This window comes from Mastigoproctus giganteus, chromosome 8 (genome assembly GCF_048544385.1).
Source record: "Mastigoproctus giganteus isolate SK-2022 chromosome 8, ASM4854438v1, whole genome shotgun sequence".
NCBI classification, from domain to species: domain Eukaryota; kingdom Metazoa; phylum Arthropoda; class Arachnida; order Uropygi; family Thelyphonidae; genus Mastigoproctus; species Mastigoproctus giganteus.
Window position 1 is genome coordinate 114,173,398 of NC_143582.1, and position 26,451 is coordinate 114,199,848.

General features: G+C 38.8%; 1 protein-coding gene across 1 annotated transcript in view; it reads right to left on the reverse strand.

Moving 5' to 3' along the window:
- The window catches only part of Epg5 (ectopic P-granules autophagy protein 5), a 1,526,775-nt gene that overhangs the window by 719,435 nt on the left and 780,889 nt on the right, over window positions 1–26,451 (reverse strand). The gene's annotated exons all lie outside the window — the stretch shown is intronic.

Genomic DNA, 26,451 nt, shown 5'->3' on the forward strand with positions numbered 1-26,451 from the left:
GAATGACCAAGGAAACAAATTAGGTATAATGTGTCCCATTAGGCGTAAATGTAGCAATATACAAGAATAGTAGTAGTAGTAATGGAAAATAATGCAAGAAAGCAAGCTTATATAGCATCAGCCAAAAGCGGGTGGGGAGGACAGTTCACCTATCCATAACTTCCGAGAATTTGTCTAGTTGTCCCTTGAATTTATTGAACCCATCCACTTCCACAACAACAGATGAAAGCCTTTTCAAACAATCAATCACCCACTAGCTGAAGATAGATGTGCAGACATCTGCACAATCTATTCTGCAATCCATCCTTTGAGACTTGAATTTATGCTCCCATGTGTATGGTCTCAGCAAGTACCATTAATAGTCAGCTTACTCCATACATTCAAGGCTTTAAACACCTCAATCAGATCAAACTGCAGGTGCCTAGTCTCGAAACACTGCAATGTGCAGAACTTAAGCTTTTCTAGGTAAGAGCACCCTTTGGTTCCACTGGAGATTTTCATGTCTGACTACACAATTACTCCCAGATCTTTTTCATTCTCTACTACCCTGAGTGTAGTATCACACTTGATAAGTTACTCAGGGGTTATTGCTACCCATATGCAGTACCTTACATTTTTCAATATTAAACTTCAACTGCCACTTCTCAGCCCATTGACCCAATTTTCCTAGATCTTGTTGCAGTAGCTCACCATGATGACTGTTGTTAACCCCCCTGCCAACCTTTGTATCATTTGCAAACTTAGACATTAAGCCTGATATACCTTCATCAATATCATTGAGAAATATTAAAAACAACAATGAACCCAGCAGTGAACTCTGGGGAACTCCACTAATAACATTGGTCCATGAAGAGCAGCACCCACTGATAACCACTCTTATCTTCTTCCACTTAACCATCCCTTTATCCATAGAAGTAACTTACCACATTTCTCCAGTTTGTACGGCAGTCTTATGTGCAACAATATCAAAAGACTTCCTGAAATCCAAGTGTATGATGACAAAATTATTTTTTGCATCTAGTTCCTTGGTGAGCAAATAATACACTCTTAATAATGCGGCTATGACAGACCTGTAATAAATAAATAAATATTTAAAACGTGATTCTGCTTTTAATGCGATGCAAGCATGGCTCCCATTTTTCGTTAGTTGAAATGTTTTTTGGTCACTGAAGATCAACATTTTGGATTCTTTGTGAACACTTGGCGATATTTTCATTTTTAACATAATCCGTGTATGCATTATTCTTTGATTCCTGTAAGAACAATAATAAATGACTTGTAACTTACTGTAAAGCGTTTGAACATATATTTTTTTAAAAAAAAGTTCACTGGGTGTACATAAAATCACAGAAGTCATTTGCATACAAGGCAAAATATTTTTGTTATGTCATGCCAGTAATGAAATGGGTTTGTGGATTCTGATACATTTTATGTGACAGCTATATGTGCTACTTTGCATGAATCGCAAAATGTCAATTTTTCTTATTTCTCAAATTGTAATTTGTTATTTTTATTTAAAATATAAATTTAAAGAAATGTCTGTAACTTTAAAAAAACAGAATAAGTTTACTATAGAAGAAAAAATTGCACAGTACATCAATAACAGATTAAAACAAAGCAATTGCATATTATGTCCACTATTATTCTTTGCAGGATTTTGCTTAGATGCAGTATTGCAATTATCATACAAAAAAAAAAAAAAAAAAAAAGAGAGACAACACAATTGATAGTATGAAGGTTGATTGCTGAAAAATGGCTAGAATTTTCTAATGCGATCCCGCCAAGCATCGCGTTATAACAGGGTTCTTTTTTATAATGGAACTGCAACCTATATGGCATATTCCCTTCTCCACTTTGGACCATCTTATTAGACTGGAAACATCCATCCGGAATGCTTTCCTAAAACGCGAACACTTGGTGTCAGTGTTCTTTGACATGGAGAAAGCGTATGACACAACTTGGAGATTTGGCATCTTAAAATATTTGCACAGCATAGGCCTTAGAGGGCATCTCCCCGTGTTTATTCAAAACTTTTTAGCCAATCGATCTTTCCAAGTTCGTGTGGGATCCTCACTCTCTCGTTCCTTTAGCCAAGAGGAGGGAGTACCACAAGGATCAGTATTAAGTGTCACGCTTTTCGCCATCAAAATAAATTCCATCACAGAACAACTTCCTCCAACTGTAAACAGTGCCCTCTATGTTGATGACTTTAGCATTTTTTGTCAGTCATGCAACATGAGGGTTATTGAAAGACAACTGCAGAAAGCCATTGATCGACTCAATTCCTGGGCACTTGCTAATGGCTTCAGGTTCTCGCCGGAGAAGACCGTTTGCGTACACTTTTGTCGCAAGCGTAATCTTCATCCTGAACCTGAATTAATGCTCGGACAAAATGCTATTCCAGTAGTGTCAAGCACAAAATTCTTGGGACTTGTGTTTGACAAAAAGTTGACATTTCTTGAACATATTCGTCAACTTCGTACAAAGTGCACGAAGGGACTAAATATTCTTCGCTCTTTCTCCTCTACGCATTGGGGAGCAGATAGGTGGGGCCCAGGTATACTCCTCAGCTAGAGACAGTGTCCTTCGATGGTTGGATCCCGTCCACCATCAGGCTATCCGTATCGCTACTGGAGCATTTCAAACATCTCCTGTCCAGAGCTTATACGTCGAAGTAAACGAACCACCGTTATCCCTTCGACGTAAGCAGTTGTCTTTAAGCTATGCTTTAAAGCTGAAATCCCTGCCAGACCATCCTACGTGGATATCTGTCTTTGAGCCACGTTGGGAAAACTTGTACAATACCCGCCAGACTGCCAACCGACCTTTTGGTATTTGTGTCCAAGAGCTACTAAGAGAGTTTAACATCATGGTAGACAAGGTTGCACAAACACCAAAAGAGACTCTTCCACCCTGGCATGCTCATACTCCATTGTGCGACTTCTCCCTTAAGAAATGGGTAAAATCTGAGACCTCGTCATCTGTCTACCATCAGCTCTTTTCAGCACACCGAGCTGAGTATTCCGACTTCCTGCCCGTCTACACAGACGGCTCGAAGTCTGAATCGTGCATAGGATCTGCTGCTGTCTTTCGGGACACTATAATATCTCAGCAGATTCTTCCTGAATCCAGCATATACACTGCAGAGCTGCATGCTATAGAGTTAGCCTTGGATCACATTCGAACTTCTCAATGCCAAAGGTCAATAATATACTCTGATTCTTTGAGTGTATTACAGGCTTTATTATCTTTGAGACACAACTGTCATCCAGTTCTCTCTCGGGTTCAGCAGAAGATATATTCTCTTCATAAATACAAATTTGATATCCGCTTCTGCTGGATTCCTAGCCACATTGGGATAAAGGGAAATGATTTGGCTGACACTGCAGCCAAATCAGCAGCTCCCACTAACAATCGTTGCCTGTCAGTCCCCTATACAGACTACAGGCAAATAATACACCAAAAGATATATTCCCAATGGCAAGAACTATGGCATAGAGAGAGAACAAATAAATTATACCAAATAAAGCCTCTAATAGAAACATGGCAGTCCAGTCTGCGCAGGAATCGGAGCGAGGAAGTCGTTCTTGCCTGACTCCGCATTAGACACAGTCATCTGACACATTCGTTTCTGCTGAGGGCGGATGACCCTCCTATGTGCAGGTCTTGCGACACTATTTTAACTGTAAAGCATATTTTAATAGATTGCGTTAATTTTACTGATGTTCGCAATATATATTTTACTGCTTTTACTCATCCGACTGAGCCATATACACTCAGTCAGATTTTATCAGACAACGACCACGTGTCAGCAGTTTTTAAGTTTTTACAAGCTATTAATATATACACTCATATATAAATTGGATCATTTACTTTTAAACTTATAGTGCTATATATATATATATATATAACAATTTGACGAGATAACCTTTTTAAAGGTTACCAGAATTTATATTTGTTGATCTTTTAATTGTTACTTGGCGCAGTATAACCTTAGTCGTTTTTGCACCAATAAGACTGAAATCAAATCAAATCAAAAAGCATATTCCTAATGGAATATGCCATATAGGTTGTGGTATGAAAAGCCGAACAGCTTCATAATTAACCCCCAGGGGCTCAAATCTGGTGAGTATGGGCTTGGCACACCCAGGGCCATTAGCTGGATATCATCATTCTTCTCTTTCTTGGTGATTCCCTTCCACTTCTCTCTCTCTCTCTCTCTCTCTCTCTCTCTCTCTCTCTCTCTCTCTCAGGGTAACTCGGAATTTTTTTTATGCTGGTGCAGCATAAGCCTCAGGCTTCCTTGCACTAATATGGCTAGTAATAATAATAATAATAACATGCCAGACTGTTGTAATTTGCATCTGGTTGTGCAAGTCAAAGTGATAAAGCAGAAGTTATGAAAAGCAGTAAAGGTATCGTGGAGTGTCAAATTGTGGGAACTTGTGTCAGGTACTTCTATATTGGAAATGGCTCGTCTTGTCGGTTGCTCACACAGCCAAATGTGGTTAAGGTGTACAAAGAATATCGTTGAATGTATCAAACAACCTCCTGCTGACAGAACAGTAAACGATTACACAAGGTATATGTTCACTGTGAGCGAAAGGTGCAGTGCATTGTACAGATCAACGGCAGGTCACGGTGTGACAGCTGACATCACAGTACAATGGGGGAATGCAAGAACAATATCATCCCAAATGATGATGCACTGCATACTCAGACATATAGGGTGTCACTGCAAATGACTTAAGAGACACCCTCTCTTCATTGCATGGTCAACAGCAAATACAGTGGTGTCAAACAACACACTGTTTGGAGAATGGACTGGAGACAAGAGTGTGCTGGTCAGATGAGTCCAAATACCTGGTGCAACATGTCAACAGATACCTTCATGTGTGGGGTGTAAGCAACGAGTCCCTGGACGAATTGTACATAGTGCCCACCATCCAGGCAGATGGTATGTTTTGAAATGGGAAGTGAGGCAAATGGATGCACAGCTGTCATCTATTCTGAAACTGTGGAAAGCCTTGCAGGCAGCATAGCTGCAGATATCTATGGATGTCTTCAGACATCCAATGGAGTCAATGCCTAGGTAAAGAGCAGCTATTATTCATGTGAACTATGGCCCAACACTGTATTAAGTAGGTGATCAAAATTCAGTGATCACTCAGTATATATACTAATAAGATTAATATGTTAAGAAATGGCCAAAATTTTAGTGGCAGCATTTGCCAGATTTTGTCGCACCATGTCCTGGAATTCAAATCAACACCAGTAATATGAAGACCATTAGTACATACATACATACATACATACATACACACACACACACACACAGATGCTTTCTGTATATAAGGTACAACATATTTTGAATCCGATAAATTACTACATGAGAGAATGTTTATTATTTTGTAAAGTTAGTAATGTCATTGGGGAGTCTGCATAAATGATTTTTTTTATAATTTTGATTTATTTGAATGCCAGTTCAACTGCCATCACTTCAGCAGTGAACATACTACTTCTATTGGGATTTGACATGCCATTAATGCAAAAGAGAGGGCTGTTACCAATCCAACTACGGAGTTGGGTTTGGTGGTAGTTCTATACATTGCACAATAATCAGAATAATGATGTTGGCTGGGATGCATGTTGAAATGAAGAAACATGACCATTTTTACAAGCTGAAAAATGAAAATTTAAAAAAATATATACAATTAGATACTATTTCATTTCTATTTTCAAATTTTTTTAAAAAATTTATTTCAAATAGATTCACCACCGAGTGTACAAAATTTGAATATTACGCATGTTACAAACTCTATTTAGGGATGTGGAGAAAATCACAATTTTTTATCTCTGACCAACTGCTGGCTCATTTTTGAGTTACACCTCACGTGTAGTGCCAACACTGCAGGGTTAATATTCAAAAGTAGCAAGAATATGCAAGATCATAAAATTACATAAGGAATTGTCATCCACGTTCATAATACAATGGATAGAAAAGGAATGATCATCCGTTTCCCAAAAATATTCGTCCAAATATTATGGCTCCCTTCTGAAAAAGGTTGTTTAAAAGCTATTGGTGCAAGGTCATCTTAGGCTAAAATTAGCCTAGTCTAGGAAGGGAAGTTTCATATATCAGCATTTTTTAACTTTTCTTATTGTGGTTTAGAATAAAGCCAAGATTATAGTTTATTTTCATGTAGCTTCTCTATAAATGGTATACTATTAAATTTTATATGTTTTGGAAGAATTCAGTTAACTTAAGTAAGAAGAAAACGCCAGTAATATTTGGACGATCATCTAAAACTGTTTTAAGCATTAAGTTGTTTTGTGCATTCATCACTGTTTGAAAGGCTCTTAGATGTTCTCTATGAAATTTTGGACAGTTCACCATGAAGTGATGTACAGTTTAGTGGAACTTCACAATTTTGGCTTTTGGGGGGGGGGGGTCACATCTGAGTAGGTAAGAGTGACTCCTATGTGTATACCTGATTCACAATTGAGAAAGGTTCACTTCTTCCTGTCTATTCGATCGGACGCCAGTAGGCCATGGTCAAAGTGTTTCTTTAAATAGACGAAGTTTGTTGTTAGTCTGATCTAGCCAGTGTTGTTTCCACTGTTTTGTACTGCTTTGGTGGATTAAGGACTTGTAATCTGTACATGGTATTGTGTGAAAGGCATAATCAGAACTGGAAAGGCATAATCAGAACTGTGAAAGGCATAATCAGAACTGCTCTCTTTCATTTCCAGTTATTTCTGTGAAGCCCGGGATCCAGCACAATCTGATATTGTGATTTCTTCGTAATAGCTTTGATACTGAATATTGGACATGTTGTAGATCCAGCAGAATCTGATATTGTGATATCTTCATAATAGCTTTGATACTGAATATTGGACATGTTGTAGGACTGTGGTATTTGCATTCTGCAAAGCAATAACAGAGCTAAGCAAGTCTGTGAAAATTATGCTGTTTGTTATACGTTTACGTTTAATTTGATTTATGGCCATCGAAAATGGCTTACAATTCAGCAGTAAAAATACTGTTTTCTTTTCGAAGTTGTTGGATGAGTGTACGATCCTCAAAATCAATTGCAGCTCCTACACAAGTCTCTGTTTTAGACCCATCTGTATATATAAAAGTGTGATGTGGATACTGTTCTTTGTATGCTGCATGTAGTTTATTCTTGGTAGATTAGTTTTTTTCCTAGATTTGAAAATACATATCATATATGGGTTCAACTATACACCGTGGTTGAATGGTCGGTGCAATTGGAATAGCTATATTGTCAAAATTAAGCTCTCGGCTTAGTAGTCAATCTTTCAGATGGATGTTGGCAGGTCGATTCATTTGTGGATGGGCATCGTATGACTTTTCCCAGTTATATGAAAACAGAAAGTCTCTAGCATTAGCATTAGTAAGGCATATGATGCAAGAAAGCAAAGTTTGTTCAAGACATCGCTTCCTTATAATGTACTTGTAGTCAGATGCAGGTGTATTAAATGATCGGTTTATAGCACGGGTTCCCAACTTGTGTTCTGTAGATAACATTTGGGATTCAGCAATAAAATTAGTTTTTGAGCTCTAATTAATAGTTTAAAATAGGCATGAAAAATTTATTTAAATAGTTTCAAAAATTATTAATATTCCATAGGGAGAGGGGATCTGCACGGCTCGCATTTGTCGAAAATAAAATCCAGTTAGTCTAATGGTGGATGAATAAATCGAATACTTGCATTCAATTGTCCCATTACTAGTTGAGTCATATCCCCTGATGAAATCATCTGTAGCGAGGAAGGGCACGGCAGTACAGCGTACGAGTGGGTGTATCAGTCATTGATTGGTGGTGTTTTGCACTGCAATCATTTGGTTATGTCTTATGTACTTTTCATATAAAAATAAACTGGGCATCATATTAATTTATAATATTACGATTGTGTATACCCCAAATTTAAATATCATGGAGCGTTGTTTGAGAGAAGGAGTTTTTAAAAAAAAAAGTGCAGTAAGCAGTTCACATGTTTCTAGTGACAAGGAGACTGGTAAAGGGGATACTGATGAAAACACAGATCAAGGCACTGGCATTACTTGTGTAGCATATGAATCGAGGAAAAGGGAAGTGTTGTTTGTCAATACTAAAACATTGCTAAATCATAAAAAACGTAAATACAACTCGAGTTATTACTGGGATTTATGATCACAGGAAATCCCGAGGCCCCCGATGTGTTATATATATTATGCAATAAGATCTTATCAAATAGTTCGTTAGCACCAGCAAAATTGCGCAGACATTTTGAAATGAACCATTCAGAACGTAAAAATAAAGATGTCAAATTTTTTTAAAGAAAACTTGAGTCTCTTGACAAAACTAAACATTTTATGTTGACAATGTTGTTGGATAATGAAAGGGCAACAATGGCTTCCTACAAAGTAAGCTACCATATAGCGCTTATTATACGGTAGCTTACTTTGCATCAAATATGTTGTTCAGTGTATGTTCAATGAGAAATCCTGTCAACAAATTCATGATAGGGTGGAGGATACTGAGCAGGAACTTATTCATCACAGGACTGCAGTCTTACTTTCGTCATGTGATGAAAACCCCCTTAGAATTAGATGGGACAGCGAATGTTGTTAACAGGAGAGACTGCTTCTACAGGGATAGGATACAATAAAATAGGAAGGGTGAAAGAATATTTGCTGATGCTATCAAGGGAGAGTTAGCTGGGTCAGAAAACTGCTAGCTTAGGGATATACATGGACTAATAGATTAACAGCAGTTGCTGGCAGAGGTGAAAGTGATTCTTGCACTGCTTCTATTGGAATGCAATTGAGCAGCAGCCTGGAAAGCAAAGCAATGGGGATTTCCATTGCTTTGCTTGGAGTCATAGTGGACCAAGTAAACACAGCCCATATGTCAGGGTAACTAAGAGTAGAAACAGGTGCATGTATACTTGTGTTTACATGCTTCGAGTATAGTTAATTAGATAGTATGAACCAGAGCTATAATGCTCAATACGTTTTACATTGATATCAATATTTGTAAAATAATAAGAGACGTTTACCTCAATATAGCACGTAGAACACTTCTGTATGATACTCTCCAGAAATTAAAACAAAAACATCGAAAAACTTACATTACAGTAACAAATAATTAAAAGAATTTAACGAAAAAATTGCAAAAGGATTTTTCCCCCTAAGATTTTAACAACTAAGAAATTTTTTTGTTAATTCTTTTAACTCAAAGTTTGAATAGCATAAAGCTTAATGAGTGGTACTCACCTTAGATAAATCTGCTATGTTACATGAAGTTAGGATGGAAGAATAATTTCAGGCTTAAGATAGTTTGAAATAATTTAAAATGATTTAAAATAAGTTAAGATTGTGAACACGCAATTAAAATATGCTCAATAAAGTAGAAGTGCACATCTTCGTCCCTGGTTGTCACTGAGGAATTCATTAAAACTCTAAAATATGAGACCGGTGAAGCCAAAAGTCATGAACGACCGACTTTTGTATTAATGTCATCAGTTGGCAATACTAAAAGGAAAGGAATCGCGTGTTTTTAAACACTTTATGTTCCCATGATGCACTTTGTGACATTAGGTATTAGGTATTATTAGGTATGTTCGGTTCTGACGGCACCTGGGATTTCTCCCATCTCCGCGTATGTTCTCTGTATCGGACAAGCCAGAGATTTAAAAGTGTGTGGGATATGTACTGTGTAGTTTGTTGTGCCCATTGTTCGTCCGGCCTGTTAGCCGCCGGGCCCCTAGTGAGACCCGACGTTACCAATACCTGCCACAGGGAGGCCGGCCGGGTGTTACCAATATTTGTACTCTGGCTGGTCTTGCCACTTACTTTCCTGGGATTTTAGTGGCTAGGACCAAAAAAAAAAAAAAAAAAAAAAAATCGAGGTTGATATTAGTGATACTTTACAAGTTAGTATTAATATTGCGCGACGTGGGGCTGTGCGGTGAAAGTGAGTTTTAAAAACCAAATAGGTTCGGGCAAGAATTTTGATGTTCTCTTTTGATTTTGACATGTAGGGCTAAACGCTGTGCAAGACAAAAGTTTGGGGGGAGGATGAAGACTGGGGGGAAGAAATTGGAAATAAGGGGCCGACAGAGTAGATGGCCCCTGCAGGTAGTGAGGCATGCCCGTGCCCCACCAGAGTGAAAAAATTGGGGAGGCAAGGAGAGGCAAGCCTCTCCTCCCTAGGAGTTTGGAAAGAAAGAAAGATCCGCTCAAGAGAGTGCGGATTTGGGTCGCCAATAGGCTGTTCCGGCGGGAGAGTGCCACGTATGTCGTCTCCATCAGTTTGCAGGCCCTAAAAAATTGGCCGTTGAGTCTCATCTAGGTGGGACACTAATAGGGGGTTAAATCTGGATGTCATCCTTCCAGACTGCATGTGGTCTGGGGCTTATTTTCTGGTCATTATCTTGGGGTCATAATCAAGTCTACTGGCTGTCATTATGGGGTTTTATCCCTTCCGTGATGTTTGCTAGTCCTTACACTACCTTTTGTCATTATGTAGTGGGTCTATGCTGCAAGGTTTTGGGGCAGTGTCCCTTTGTTCTGATGTCACGACTATTTAAAGGTGTTTTTTCGCTTCTATTGGCGGTAATCATGACTCTTGTAGTTCGACAATCTATTGTCACTTGTCTTTTCCTAGTGCATTTTGTAGTCAGTCCAAGGTCTGTATAGTCGGTTCCTCTGTGTCGTCTCGCTGCTATTTGCAGTTTTGTTTTGTCTCATTCCGTTAAGGTCTTCGGTATATGGCGGCTAGTGTTTGGCGCCTGGTAAATAATCCCTGGGCAAAATCAGTTAAGGCTAAATATTCTTCTTGTGTATCTAGTAGATGTGACTCGAGATCCCTCGGTAAATAGTGAACTCTAGTTATTAGTCTGCATCTAAGGTCTTCGTATTGGACACACTCAAACATAATGTGCACCCAGCTTTCTTGTTCCCCGCAAGTACAACGCGGATCCTCCACTATTCCCAATGCTGTAAGCTTTGCATTGAAAGCCCCATGACCCGTAAGGAGGTAGGTCGTGTAAAGTCCGGGTTGCAGCCAGGTTGGAAGAATGGGGTATACTCTGTCTACGTCCGGGATGAACTTTTTGGTGATGTTCCCTTTTGTTGTGTTTGTCCAGCGGTATTGCCAGGTTTCTTTTAGGTATTTCTGCAGCCTGTTCTTTTCAGCCTTGTGGGTTGCATTGTTATCCACTGTGTAGTCTTGGTGGGTGCAAGGCATTCCTTTGGTTATATAATAGGCTATTCCAGTACGTATGATGTCCAGGTCAAGGGGAAGGGCTCCGGCCAAGACCTGTAGGGCAACAGTGCTAGTAGTGCTACAGGCTCTGGTAATGGTTAACAGGATAGTTCTATGGATTGAGTCGATTATGCGTCTATTTACGGCGGTTGATGCCTTGTGATACCAAACCGCAGAGGCGTATGTTATAGCTGGTAGGAATGTCGTTTTATAATATAAGGAGAGCACGCGACGTTTAAGTCCCCAGTCCCGACGAACCACACGTGCTAACAGTGCAGAGTACTTCCTTATCTTTGTTCTTAAATGTGTGAGATGCTGCTTGAAGGAAAAATTACAATCTAATATCACCCCCAGGTACTTAAGCTGGCTTTGGAGTTTCACTGTGGTGTTGTTCACCTTTATTTGAGGTGGCCTGTGCAGGTCAAGGGAGCCTTTCATTAAGATTGAGGATGTCTTAGTTGGTGAGATTTTTAGGCAGTGTAATGTGGTCCAGTCCTGTAGTATCCTGATGGCATGGTTTGCTTTTACCTCCAACTGGGTTCTATTGTCGGCAGCAATTTTCAAGATTAAGTCGTCGGCAAAAGCTTGGGTTTGGACGTCACCAAGGTCCATGGCCAGGAACTCATCCAAGACAATGTTCCACAACAGCGGCCCCAGGACAGAACCCTGGGGGCAACCCCTGCAGACACGGCGGTTTACCCTACCATAGGGTGCCACGACACTAATACTCCTGTCGGTAAGGTAAGACTTGATAGTGAGATACAAATTGCAGGGAAGGTTGGCCCGCCTTAGCCTTGCCAGGACACTTGGCCACCAAATGGTGTCGAAAGCCCCGGCAAAATCTATGGAGATGATTAGGTAGTATTTACTGTTGCAACTGGCCACACCGTGCAGCAGATGTCTAAGTGCCTCTACTGTCGAAGACTCAGGCTTAAAGCCGAACTGGGTAGACATGTGCAGTTCAGCACTCTTGTAATGTGTGTCGATTCGGGCATATAGCATTCTCTCAAATAGTTTGCTGATCACTGGTAGCAAAGCTATCGGTCTGTAAGTGGTTGGCTGTTGTGGAGGCTTCGTGGGTGTTTTTGGGATCAGCTTCAGTCCCGCAGTCTTCCAGTTTCTTGGGAAGATGCCTTGATGCAAACAGTTGTTAAACAGATTTAGAAGGAGTTCGGGGGTCAGATCCGTTACTTTTTTGACAATTTCCGGTTCGAGATAATCGAGGCCAGGGCACTTATTATTTCTTACGTGATTTGCCGCGGATTTGATGTCATCTAGCGTGAACGGTGGTTCACGGGAGTCAGTGGTGTATATGTCATTTTCTTGGCATATTCTATGCTGTTCAGGTGAAGTAGGCATGGCAGTCTCCGGGAAAATAGTGCCCAGAATATTTGTGATTGACTGTTGCCATGTGGTGGTTTGGCTCCCCTGTGGTGTCAATGTGGTAGAAATAACTTCCCCCCCCTTGTGATATGTGGGAATCTTAGGTGCGTGAGATTTCAGACCGAGGAGAGGTTGGTGGGTAGTTTTGTGTTAACTACGTTAAGTTTGGTATTACGGCGGCACCATTCTATAATAAGAGCTTCGTATTGAAAGATTTTGTAACTGGATTTTAATTTTACAATTCTAATGGCCGAATCATCTAGGGGGTTATGGTTATGAGACTGTATGTGTTGTGCGAGTTCAGTACAGGATTGACCAGTCCTGAAGCTCTTATAATGGTAATATGCTTGCGTGTTGGAGGTTTTTGAGGAACCGTATTTTGTGGTAGTGCTCCCGATATAGCATGCGTTACAACCTTGTTGACAATTAAATAAAATATACAATATTATTCATGTCGTTTACTGACTATTTCACACACCTAAGATTCCCACATGTCACAAAGTGCATCAGGGGAACATAGAAATCTTTAAAAACATGCAATTCCTTTCCTTTTAGTATTGCCAACAGATGAGGTTAATACGAAAGTCAGTCGTTCATGACTTTTGGCTTCACCGGTCTCAAATTTTAAAGTTTTAATTAATTCTTCAATGACAAACAGGGACAAAGTTGTGCACTTCTACTTCCTTGAGCATATTTTAATTCCATGTTCACAATCTTAACTTATCTTAAATCATTTTAAATTATTTCAAACTATCTTAAGCCTAAAGTTCTTAGCATTAGTAGAGGCATATGATGCAAGAAAGCAAGCTTATGCAGCATCAGCCAAAAAAAAGAAGAAAAAAAAAAAAAAAAACACATTCCACTTCACCCCTCTGTTCATTCAAAATACCTGTGCAGCTGAGCCTTAAATTTATTTAGGATATCAACTTTAAAAACAAGGGATGGAAGTCTATTCCGCCAACCAATTACCCGCTGGCTAAAGGCAAATTTCCGCACATCTATCTTACATCTGTCTTTCCTCAATTTGAATTTAGACCCTCTCAGGTGATTATTCTGAGCAAGAGGAAGAATCCCATCAGCACTGAGCATGCTCAAACCATTCAAGGCTTTATACACCTCTATCAGATCACCTCGCCGGTGCTTAGTCACCAGACAGAGTAATTTGAAAAACTTAAGCCTGTCTTCGTAAGAGCCACCCTTTGTTCCATTCACTAATCTTGTTGCCCTGCTCTATACTCATTCCAGCAGCTCTACATCCTTGAAATGAGGCCGTCAGACCTGTATACAGTACTCAAGGTGTGGCCTGACCATTGCCTTATACAAGGGAATAATCACCTCCTTATCCCTGCTAGAAAAATTCCTGTATATCATTGACAAGACACCATGAGCTACTCTTGCAGCCCGTCTGCACTGCTTAGAGAACTTCATATCTGCCTGCACAATTACCCCCAGGCCCTTTTCATTCTCTACCACTGTCAGTGTAGTACCACAGAGTTGATACGTTGCTCTGGGGTTGCTGTTCCCATATGTAGTACTTTACATTTGTCAATGTTAAACTTCATTTGCCACCTCTCAGCCCGTCTGCTCAACCTTTCCAGATCCTGTTGCAGTAGCATAGTGTCAGTAGTGTCCTTAACAACCATGCCAACCCTTGTATCATCTGCAAACTTGAACATTAAGCTTGATATACCTTCATCAATATTATTTATAAATGCAGAAAACAATAATGGATCCAACACTGAACCCTGAGCGACTCCACTAATAACATTAGTCCATGATGAGCAGTGTCCATTGATTACCACTCTCTGGCTTCTCACACTCAACCATCTCTTTATCAATAGCAGCAATTCTCCAATTCTCCAACAGTTCTCCAATTTGTGCAGCAGTCTCCCTGTGCAACAGTATCAAAAGCATTTCTAAGATCCAAGTATATAATATCAAAGTTATTCCCTGCATCCAGTTCTTTTGTGACTGCATCATAGATTCCAATCAAATTAGTCAAGCAAGACTTTCCCTTAACAAAACCATGCTGTGTCCAAGCTATAACTGAATTCTTGTCAAGATGATCCTGCAGTGCTTCTCTAACCAGTGCCTCCATTAATTTTCCTGGAACAAAAGTTAAACTCAGAGGTCTATAATTACTTGTGTCAGCCTTTGATCCTCCTTTGTGAATTGGGGTCACATTTGCATATCTCCAGTCTATGGGTACCTCCCCTGAGTCCAAGGAAGCTCTCATAATTATGGCTAAGGGTTTGCTTACTTCCTTTGCTGCCTCTTTTAATATAACTGGATAGATCCCATCCACCCAAGATGCCTTTCTTGTGTCACCTCTTCAACAATTGTCACCTTTTCAACAATTTCTCCTCCACTTTACTCTCAGTTATTACAAGATTATCTAGCTTACTGCCAGAGTTGAATACACCTCTGGCATTCCCCTCGCTGAATAACTCCTCATGTGTGAATGTCGATGCAAAATATTCATTTAGTTTGTTAGCTACCTGAGCAGGATCATCAACAGTTGAACCAACAATATCAAGTGGACCAATCTGATTCATCCCCTTCCTTCTAGAGTTTACATAAATAAAGAACTCTTTGCTGTTTTTCTTTGCATCCTTTGCCAAAGATATCTCATAATCTGGATTTGCCTGCCTAACCTCCTTTCTGACTTGGTTACAGACCAGCTTATATCTATCATAGGCTTCTGTGTCACGTGTTAATTTATATGTATCCCATGCATTTTTCTTCTCTTCTTTGTGTCTCATTGGTTCATCTGACATCCACTTAGGCCTAAACCTTGAACAATATTTCTTAATAGGTATGTAAAGCATAGTAGCTTCCAAGATATAAGTTCTTCGAATGCTTCCCATTATGAATTTGCTTTTGGACTAACATCATCAGTTGGTCCCACTGTATAGAATTTAAATACACTCTCAGACCATCGCAGTCACCTTTACGAAAGCAATAACCCTTCCCTTTACCCATAATGGTAGTTACCTCTTTGAGTAAATCCCACTTTAGCACACTGTGATCACCGCCACCAAGTGGTTCATTTACCTGCAGATTCTTAATGTATGAAGAAGCACTACTGATAATCAAATCAAGAGTATTACTCCCTCTAGTTACCTCCCGAACATGCTGATGTAGAAAACAATCATCCAATAAATCCACAAAAGCCTTGTTAGTGTGTGAATGACTAGCCCCCAAATTCCAGTCAATATCTGGGAAATTAAAATCCCCATTATAAAACTCTCTGATTTACTGGTCCACTCTATTTCCCTGTACAGTTCCTTATTATACTCATCAGAGTCATTAGGCTTATAGCACACTCCTACACTCAATTTCGCAATGCTTATGTCACACCAAACTGACTCGACACTGCACTGTCCAGCAATGTCGACTGGCTTCACTTCCTTGGATTTTATGTGTTTCTTAACTAATAGCATAACCCCTCATCCCTTCCTATCATGTCTATCCTTTCTGTAGACGTTGTACTCCCCAAATTCCAGTTCTGTATTCCTTATATCTGTGTCACACCATGTCTCTGATATCCCAACAATATCCGCCTTTGATGCTTTGAGCAATACCACAAATTCATCAAATTTATTTACCAAACTCCCGCATTGGTGTACACGCAAATATACATGCACCTGTTCCTATTTTTAACGACTCTAACACAACCCTTGTGTTTACTTGTACCGCAATGACTCCAGCAGTCTCTGAAATATCCTGCATCTTGTTTTCCAGGCTACTGCTCATTCCAATAGGAGCAGTGCAAGAACCACTTTCACCTCTGCCAGCGGCTACTGTTAATCTATTAGTCCTTGTACCCCCACACCGCAAGCTAGCAGTTTTCCGACCCACCTAACACTGCCTCAATAGCATCAGCAAATATTCTTGCACCCTTTCTATTTAAGTGTATCCCATCCCTGTAGAAGCAGTCTCTCCTGTTAACAAGTACAAACCACGCTGAAAAAAATTCTACCCCTTGAGCCTTGCACAATCTTTCCCGGGCCGAATTGATCGACAAGGCTCTCATCATATACTCCCTCCTATCGTGTCTGGGCAGAATTGCACACACTTTCAAATTCAACCCTAATTCCCGGCTTTTTTTCAACAGTGACCTGTACTTGTTAAGTAATTCTGCCGGTATTCTTCCATCTTCCAACTTCAATTTCCTTTATTCTTCCATCCTAACTTCATGTAACATAGCAGATTTATCTAAAGTGAGTACCACTCATTAAGCTTTATGCTATTCAAACTTTGAGACAATTTCAAACGGTACATTAAGACATTGTATAATTTATCTAATTCTTTTAATTAATTTTTTATTTTTCATTGCATTAAATTGATTTTTAATTCGGATAAATTGCATTTTATTGTGTTAAATGGATTTTTAATTATTTTTTTTAAATTAATTGTTACTCTAATGCAAGTTTTTCGATTATTTAATTTCTGGAGAGTATCATACGGAAGTGTTCTATGTACTATATTGAGGAAAATTTCTATTATTATTTTGCAAACGCAGTATAGTTAATAAATTTGATGAGCTTGAAGGTGCTAGTCAAGACACCAAAGGCAGATATTTTTGGGATATCAGAGACACTGTGTCACACAGACATAAACAGTGCAGAATTGGAATTTAGGGAGTACAATATGTACAGAAAGGATAGAGAGGAACAGGTAGGGAGGAGGTGTTATGCTGTTGGTTAAGAAACAAAATCTAAGAAAGTGCAACCAAATCTGAGTCTATTTGGTGTAACATAAGCACTGTGAAAGGAAAAATGAGAGTAGGTGTGTGTTTTTTTTTTGTGTGTGTGTGTGTGTGTGTGTGTGTGTGTGTGTGTGTGTGTGTGTGTGTGTGTGTGTGTGTGTTATAGGTCGAATGAATCTGACAAGTATAATGAGAAATTGGGCAGAGAAATAGAGTGGGCCAGTAAATCAGAGTGTAACTAAGAGTAACTGTTATAATGGGAGATTTAAATTTCCCAGAGATTGATTGGAATTTGTGGGTTGGTCACACACATTAGCAAGGCCTTTGTGTATTTAGTGGATGATTGTTTTCTACAGCAGCATGTTCAGGAGGCAACTAGAAAGAGTAACACACTTGATCTGATTATCTGTAATGATTCTTCATGAATTAAGAATCTGCAGATAAAGGAACCACTAGGTAGCAGTGATCACAGTGTGCTGAAGTGGGATTTACTCAAAGAGGTAACTGCAATCAGAGGAAGAGGGAAGGGTTTTTCCTTTTGTAAAGGTAAATACAATGGTCTGAGAGAGTATTAAATTCTATATGATGGGACCAACTGAACATGTTAACAACAGCAAATTCAAAATCGGAAGCATTCAAAGAAATAATTTTGGAAGCTTCTAGGCTTTTCACACTAACTAAGCAATATTGTTCAAGATTTAGGCCTAAATGGATGTCAACTAATTAGATGAATTAATTAGACATGTGGGGGAGAAGAAAAATGCATGGGATACATACAAATTAACAGGTGACACAGAAGCCTATGAAAGATATAACCTGGTCTGTAACCAAGTCACAACAATGGAGGTAAGGCAGGCAAAGGCAGATTATGAGAAATCTTTGGCAAAGGATGCAAAGAGTTCTTTACTTATATAAACTCTAGAAGGAAGGGGATGAATGAGATTGATCCACTTGATACCGAAGGTTCAACTGTTGATGATACTGCTCAGGTACCTAACAAATTAAATGAATATTTTGCATAAACATTCACACATGAGAAATTATTCAGGGAGGGAATGCCATAGGTGTCTTAAACTCTGGCAATAAGCTAGATAATCTTATAATAACTTAGAGTAACGTGGAGGACAAATTGTTGAAGATAAACATAAGAAAGGCTCCTGGGGTGGATGGAATCTATCCAGTTATATCCAGAGGAGGCAGGCAGCAAAGGCAGTAATCAAACCCTTACCCATAATTATGACAGCTTCCTTGGACTCAGAGGAGGTACCCATGGACTGGAAATGTGTAAACGTGACCCCAATCCACATTTACCCATTTCCAGTCCATGGAAATGTGTAAATGTGTAATAAACATGACCCCAATCCACAAAGGAGGATCAAAGGGAGACACAGGTAATTACAGATCTATTAGATTAACTTCTGTTCCAGGGGAAACTAATGGAGGCACTGGTTAAAGAAGCATTGCAGGATCATCTAGACAAGACTTCAGTTATAGCTCGGACACAGCATGGGTTCGTTAAGATGAGGACGTCTTGTCTGACCAATTTGATTGGATACTATAATGTAGTCACAAAGGAACTAGATGTAAAGAATAATTTTGATATCATATATTTGGATCTTAGAAAGGCTTTTGCTACTGTTGCATAAATTGGAGAAGTGTGGCATTGGAGGCAAATCGCTGCTATGGATAAAGGGATGGTTGAGTGGGAGAAGACAGAGAGTGGTAATCAATGGACATTGCTCTTCGTGGAGTAATGTTATTAGTGGAGTTTCCCAGGGTTCAGTGTTGGGGCCATTGTTGCTTTCTATTTTCATTAATGATATTGATGATGGTATATCAGGCTTAATGTAGAAGTTTTCAGGCGATACGAAGGTCAGCAGGGTTGTTATTGACACTAATGATAGTACGCTGCTGCAACAGGATCTAGTAAAGTTGAATAGATGAGCTGAGAGATGGTAACTGAAGTTTAACATTGACAAATGAAAAGCACTGCATATGGGAAGCAGTAACCCCAGAGTAACGTATCAACTGTGTAGGACTACCACTGACAGTGGTAGAGAATGAAAAGGACCTGGGGGTAATTGAGCAAGCAGATATGAAGTTTTCTGATAAGTGCAGACTGTCTGCAAGAGTAGCTCATGGTGTCTTGTCAATGATATACAGGAATTTTTCTAGCAGGGATAAGGAGGTGATTATCCCCTAGTATAAGGCAATGGTCAGGCCACACCTTGAGTACTGTGTACAAGTCTTGAGGTCTCATTTTAAGAAGGATGTAGTACTGTTGGAATGCGTACAGAGAAGGGCAACAAGATTAGTGAATGTAACAAAGGGTTGCTCTTACGAAGAAAGACTTAAGTTTTGTAAATTACAGTGTCTGGAGACTAAGCACCTGCGAAGTGATCTGACTGAGGTGTATAAAGCCTTGAATGGTTTGAGCATGCTCAATGCTGATGGGATTCTTCCTCTTGCTCAGAATAATCGCCAGAGAGTGCATAAATTCAAATTGAGGAAAGACAGTTGTAGGATAGATTTGCGGAAGTTTACCTTTAGCCAGAAGGTGGTTGATTGCTGGAACAAACTTCCATCTGTCATTGCAGAAGTTGATACTTTAAACAGATTCAAGGCAGAACTAGACAAACATTTGGAGCTGGGTGGATGAGTGAAATGAGAAGTGTGTGTGGTTTTTTTTTTTTGGCTGATGCTAAATAAGCTTGCCTTCTTGCATCATGTGCCTTTGCTAATGTTAATGCTAATTAAAAGTTATAAACCTATCAATTTTATTAGTTTTCGTTTGTTATTACTATAATAATTTTATTGAAGAAGAAATGTTACTCTGTGCAAATTTACAAACCACCACAACACGAGAAATGATATTTAAATGTATCGACTATTTTATGAAGACACGTGGAATAAGTTGGGAAAAATGTGTCGATGTATGTAGCGATGATGTGAAGTCAATGGTAGGACCTGTGAAAGAGGCAGTTACACAAATTAAAAATGCTTCTAAAATGTGTACAAGTAGTCACTGCGTTCTTCACTGGTTGCAAGAAATATCCCTTCAACTTTAAAATGTATTTTAGATGAAGCAATGAAAATTATTAACTTTGTGAAAACATGACTGTTAAAAACAAGTTTTTTTCCAAATTATTTGTGAAAATATGGACAACCAATATACATCTTTGCTGGTACATACTGAAATTAGATAGCTGTCACGTGGCAGAGTTCTTGTTAGATTGTTTGAATTACGAGAAGAGCTCGTCATATTCTTACAAAATGACAAATTTCTATTAGCAGATCACTTTAGAAACGTTTCGTGGTTGAGTCAAATTGTTTATATGGCAGATATATTCAAAAAATTAAATGTTTCTCACTCCCTTCATAGAAAAAATGTAAATATTTTCAACACAAAAGATAAATTATGATCATTATTACGAAAGTTACAATACTGGACCATGGCTGTTGAAAAATATAATACAGATCCATTTCCAACTTTAAATGGCTTTTTACAGGAATCAAACTATGAAATTGATGAGGAAATTCAAAAAGAAATTATTTCCCATCTAAAATTAATAAATGTGGCATTAAATGAATACTTTTCTGTCCTAAAAGATGACAATAACTATTGGGTTTCAATCCTTTCAATATTATAACCAGAGGAAATATCTACTTCAGAATATGAAAATCTCGACCTGACATCAAACAAGCCAAATAAAAGTTATATTTAATGAAGTGTCATTAAATGAGTTTTGGTGTGACTTAAAAGAAGAATATCCAAATTTATTCAAAAAGGCAATTGGTTGTTTGGTTGCCATTTAGTATCACATGGAAACAGTGAAAAGTGCAAAGGGGAGGTTAGCTTTCTGGTCCACAAAGATATAAAAATCATTTTGGAATTCAAAAGTACATCACCAATGGTGTCAAGACAACTAGTCAGGATTTCTAAGAGGTACAATCTAAAGGTTATAATGATTTATGCACCAACATCGAGCTATGATGATGAAGAGGTTGAAGAAATGTACACCGAAATTGAGTCTTCTAGATGAGCAGAAAACGAACTACACTATCATTATGGGGGACTTCAATGCTAAGGTTGGAAAGAGACAAAACAGCAGAGAAAAGGGAACTATAGGAAATTTTGGAATTGGTGAAAGAAATGAAAGAGGTGAAAGACTTGTGGAATTTGCAGAATCTCAAGGATTGTCAGTAATGAACACTTTTTTTCAAGAAAAGGGTGAAGAGAAAGTGGACATGGAAGAGCCCAAATGGATTAACAACTAATGAAATTGACTTTATCCTCACTAACAGAAGATATATCGTGTCCTGAACAAGGTAAATATTGGAAGTGATCACAGAATGATAAGATGCACTTGATATAGATGTAAGAAAAGTACGGAAATAACTGACTCAAGTAAATAATACGAAGGTCTTTGAGATAACAGAAGAGGAGAAAAGGCAGTATGTACTGGAACTTAACAAGTTTGAGCTTCTGCAGACGGCTCAGAACCAAGATACTGATGAGGAATATTACAACTTCCTGAAAGTGATAAAGCACAAGAAACCTATAGGTAAAAAGAAATCCAAAGGAGAAAAAATTAGTCAAGAAACACTTGTTATGATAAACCGAAGACGACAAGTGAAGAGCAAGATAAACACTGACAAGGAGAAAACTGAGTATACTGAGTTATGCAAAGACATTAGTGAGAGTCAGAGAGGACATAAGAAGATTTAACACAAGAAAAGTGTTAAATGTTGAGGGAAAACAAAGGACTTAAATCATCTGAAAGCCTCAGGTTTCCTTGCACCATATAGCTAATAATAATAATGATGAGTTGAAGAAAATGAAGAAAGAGAAAGCCCCAGGGGAAGATGAAGTTACTGTAGAGTTGTTCAAATTGGGAGGAAGAGACATGGCACAAAAACTGGCAAGACTCTTCACAAAATGCATTAGAAAAGGTGTGACGCCTAAGGAGTGGAATAATGCAACCATAGTTTTGTTGCAAAAGAAAGGAGATAAATCAGAAATTGGAAATTATAGACCAATTAGTTTGTTATCCCACATCTACAAGTTGTTCACAAGGGTCATTACTAACAGATTAGAAAGAATACTTGATGAGAATCAACTGAAAGAGCAAGCTGGCTTTAGGACAGGATTCTCAACTATGGATCATCTTCATGTAATATCACAGCTAATGGAGAAAGCAAATGAATATAAAACACCATTATGCCTGGCATTTGTGGATTATGAAAAGGCATTTGACTCCATAGAGAATAAGACAATGTTTTGGGTACTGGAAAGACAAGGCATAGATACACCATATATTATTAGCATTAGCATTAGTAGAGGCATATGATGCAAGAAAGCAAGCTTATTCAGCATCAGCCAAAAAAAAAAAAAAAAAAACAACCACTACTCCCATTTCACCCCTCAATTCGTTCGAAATACCTGTCCAGCTGAGCCTTAAATTTGTTTAGGCTATCAACTTCAACAACAAGCGATGGAAGTCTATTCCAGAAACCAACTGCCCGCTGGCTAAAGGCGAATTTCCGCACATCTATCCGACATCCGTCCTTCCTCAAATTGAATTTATGCCCTCTCAGGTGATTATTCTGAGCAAGAGGAAGAATTCCATCGGCATTGAGCATGCTCAAGCCATTCAAAGCCTTGTACACCTCTATCAGATCACCTCGGCGATGCCTAGTCTCCAGGCTCTGTAATTTGCAAAACTTAAGCCTTTCTTCGTAAGAGCAACCCTTTGTTCCATTCACTAATCTTGTTGCCCTTCTCTGTACTCGTTCCAGCAGCTCTACATCCTTCTTGAAATGAGGCCTCCAGACTTGTATACAGTACTCAAGGTGTGGCCTGACCAATGCCTTATACAAGGGAATAATCACATCCCTGTCCCTGCTAGAAAAATTCCTGTATATCATTGACAAGACACCATGAGCTACTCTTGCAGCTCGTCTGCACTGCTCAGAGAACTTCATATCTGCCTGCACAATTACCCCCAGGTCCTTTTCATTCTCTACCACTGCCAGCGTAGTACCACAGAGTTGATACGTTGATCTGGGGTTACTGTTTCCCATATGTAGTACTTTACATTTGTCAATGTTAAACTTCATTTGCCACCTCTCAGCCCATCTGCTCAACCTTTCCAGATCCTGTTGCAGCAGCATAGTATCAGTAGTGTCCTTAACAACCCTGCCAACCTTTGTATCGTCTGCAAACTTGGACATTAAGCCTGATACACCATCATCAATATCATTTATAAATACAGAAAACAACAATGGACCCAACACTGAACCCTGAGGAACTCCACTAATAACATTAGTCCACGTTGAGCAGTGTCCATTGATTACCACTCTCTGTCTTCTGCCACTCAACCATCCCTTTATCCATAGCAGCAATTTGCCTCGAATGCCACACTTCTCCAATTTGTGCAGCAGTCTTCCATGCGCAACAGTATCAAAAGCCTTTCTAAGATCCAAATATATAATATCAAAGTTATTCCCTGCATCCAGTTCTTTTGTGACTACATCATAGTATCCAATCAAATTGGTCAGACAAGACCTGCCCTTAACAAACCCATGCTGTGTCTGAGCTATAACTGAATTCTTGTCCAGATGATCCTGCAGTGCTTCTTTAACCAGTGTCTCCATTAATTTTCCTGGAACCGAAGTTAAACTAAAAGGTCTATAATTACTTGTGTCAGCCTTTGATCCTCCTTTGTGAATTGGGGTTACATTTGCACATCTCCAGTCCATGGGTACCTCCCCTGAGTCCAAAGAAGCTCTCATAATTATGGCTAGGGGTTTGCTTACTTCCTTTGCTGCCTCCTTTAATATAACTGGATAGATCCCATCCACCCCGGGTGCCTTTTTTATGTTTATCCTCAACAATTTCTCCTCCACTTTTCTCTCAGTTATTAGAAAATCATCTAGCTCACTGCCAATGTTTACTTCACCTACGACATTCCCCTTCCTGAATAACTCCTCATGTGTGAATGTAGATGCAAAATACTCATTTAGATTGTTAGCCACCTGAGCTGGATCCTCAACTGTTGAACCATCAACATCCAGTGGACCAATCTGATTCATCCCTTTCCTTCTTGAGTTTAAATAGGTAAAGAACTCTTTTCTGTTTTTCTTTGCATCCTTTGCCAAGGATTTCTCATAATCTGCCTTTGCCTGCCTAATCTCCTTTGTGACTTGGTTACAGACCAACTTATATCTATCATAGGCTTCCACGTCACCCATTAATTTGTATGTATCCCATGCGTTTTTCTTCTCTGCCATATGTCTCATTAGTTCATCTGACAACCATTTAGAATTATGATTTTGAAGAAAATATATGAGAACGCTACCTCCTTTATTAGACTAGACAAAGACAATAGCAAATTTAAAATCGAGAAAGGAGTTCGACAAGGAGACACAATATCTCCGAAGTTGTTTACTGCTGCCCTTAAGGAAGATTTCAGAAGATTAGACTAGTCACAGAAAGGAGTCAATGTGAAAGGAGAATATCTAAACCATTTACGATTTGCAGTTGACATTGTGGTCATAAGCCACAATCCAAAAGAATTAGAGGAAAATCTTAATCAGTTATGCACAGTTAGTAAGGATTTTGGACTAAAGATGAATATGTCTAAAACAAAAGTAATGATGAACAAGTATGCCATAGAAAGGGATATAATGACTGAAGGAGCAGTAATTGAAAAAGTGGAGTCATATTCTTATCTGCGACAAGTCATCAGTTGTAATAATGGTAAATGGCTGGAAGTCAAGAGAAGAATAAATTTTGGATGGATAGCATTCAGGAAATATAGTCACATACTGAGGAGCAATATCCCAATTTGCGTGAAACGTAAAATAATGAACCAATGTATACTACCCACCATGACTTATGGAAGTGAAACTTGGGCACTTACCAAAAGAATGGAAGAGAAGCTGAGAACTACACAGCGAAGAATGGAATGAATTATATTGGGAATCAGACTGTTAGATAAGAAGAGAAACACACGATTAGGCAGCAAACTTACGTAAAGGACATTTTTATTAAAACTAAAGAACTAAACTGGTCTTTAGCAGGACACATAGCTCGAAGACATGTTGACAGATGGACTAAGAGAATAAAAGTATGATACCCAAAAGGAGCTAGAAGAAAACCTGAAAGACAATGTCAGAGATGGAAAGATGAAATTCATGAGTTTGTGGGTAGTAAATGGATGGCCACTGCACAAAACAGAAGGAAGTGGAAAGTTGCTAGAAAAGCCTTCATCCTGCAGTGGATTGATGAGGCCTGATGATGATGAACACATTTTTGTGTGAAAGAGGATTTCTGCTCTATGCTGCAACAAAAACAAAATACAGAAGTAAGCTGGATGCCACTCCAGAGATTAGAATTCTGCTGTCCACAATTAAACAAAATTTTGAAAGAATACAGAAAGAAAAGAAGACATTTAATCCTTTTCATTTATTACCAGTTTGAATTAATAATATTTGCTTTTCCTTTATTAATATTTTTTTTTTTGTATTTTCAATAAATTATTTTTGATTTGTTGTGTTATTTATAATCAGTAAAAATGGTCAGGTTTCCAAAATTTTTTTTATCAAGATGAAAAGGGTTCCGTGATTAAAATAGATGAGAACCACTAGTCTATATAATCAGTAGCAGTTTTTCAGCTAGGTCTGCCTGTCCATTTCCAGAAATTCCAGAGTGACCAGGAATCCAACAAAACATGCTACTTCTGGTTTAACTTAAGAGTAATCCAGATCTGTATGAGTAATGGGTTATCATGATTTTTATTCTGCTGTATAACTAGGATTGCAATAATGGAGTCGGTGTATATAACACTGTGCAAGATATATGTTGAGAGTATCCAGTGATTCCATTATTTTTTCTGGAACAGAAGTTAGACTAGCAGGTCTGTAATTACCCATGTCACCCTTTGATCTCCGTCAACCTTTAAACTTCTCCAATCCATGGGGACCTCCCCTGAGTTCCAGGAAGCTTTCAAAATTATGATTAAGGGTGTGCTTACTTCCATTGCTGTCTCCTTTAATGTAAGTGGATAGATCCCATCC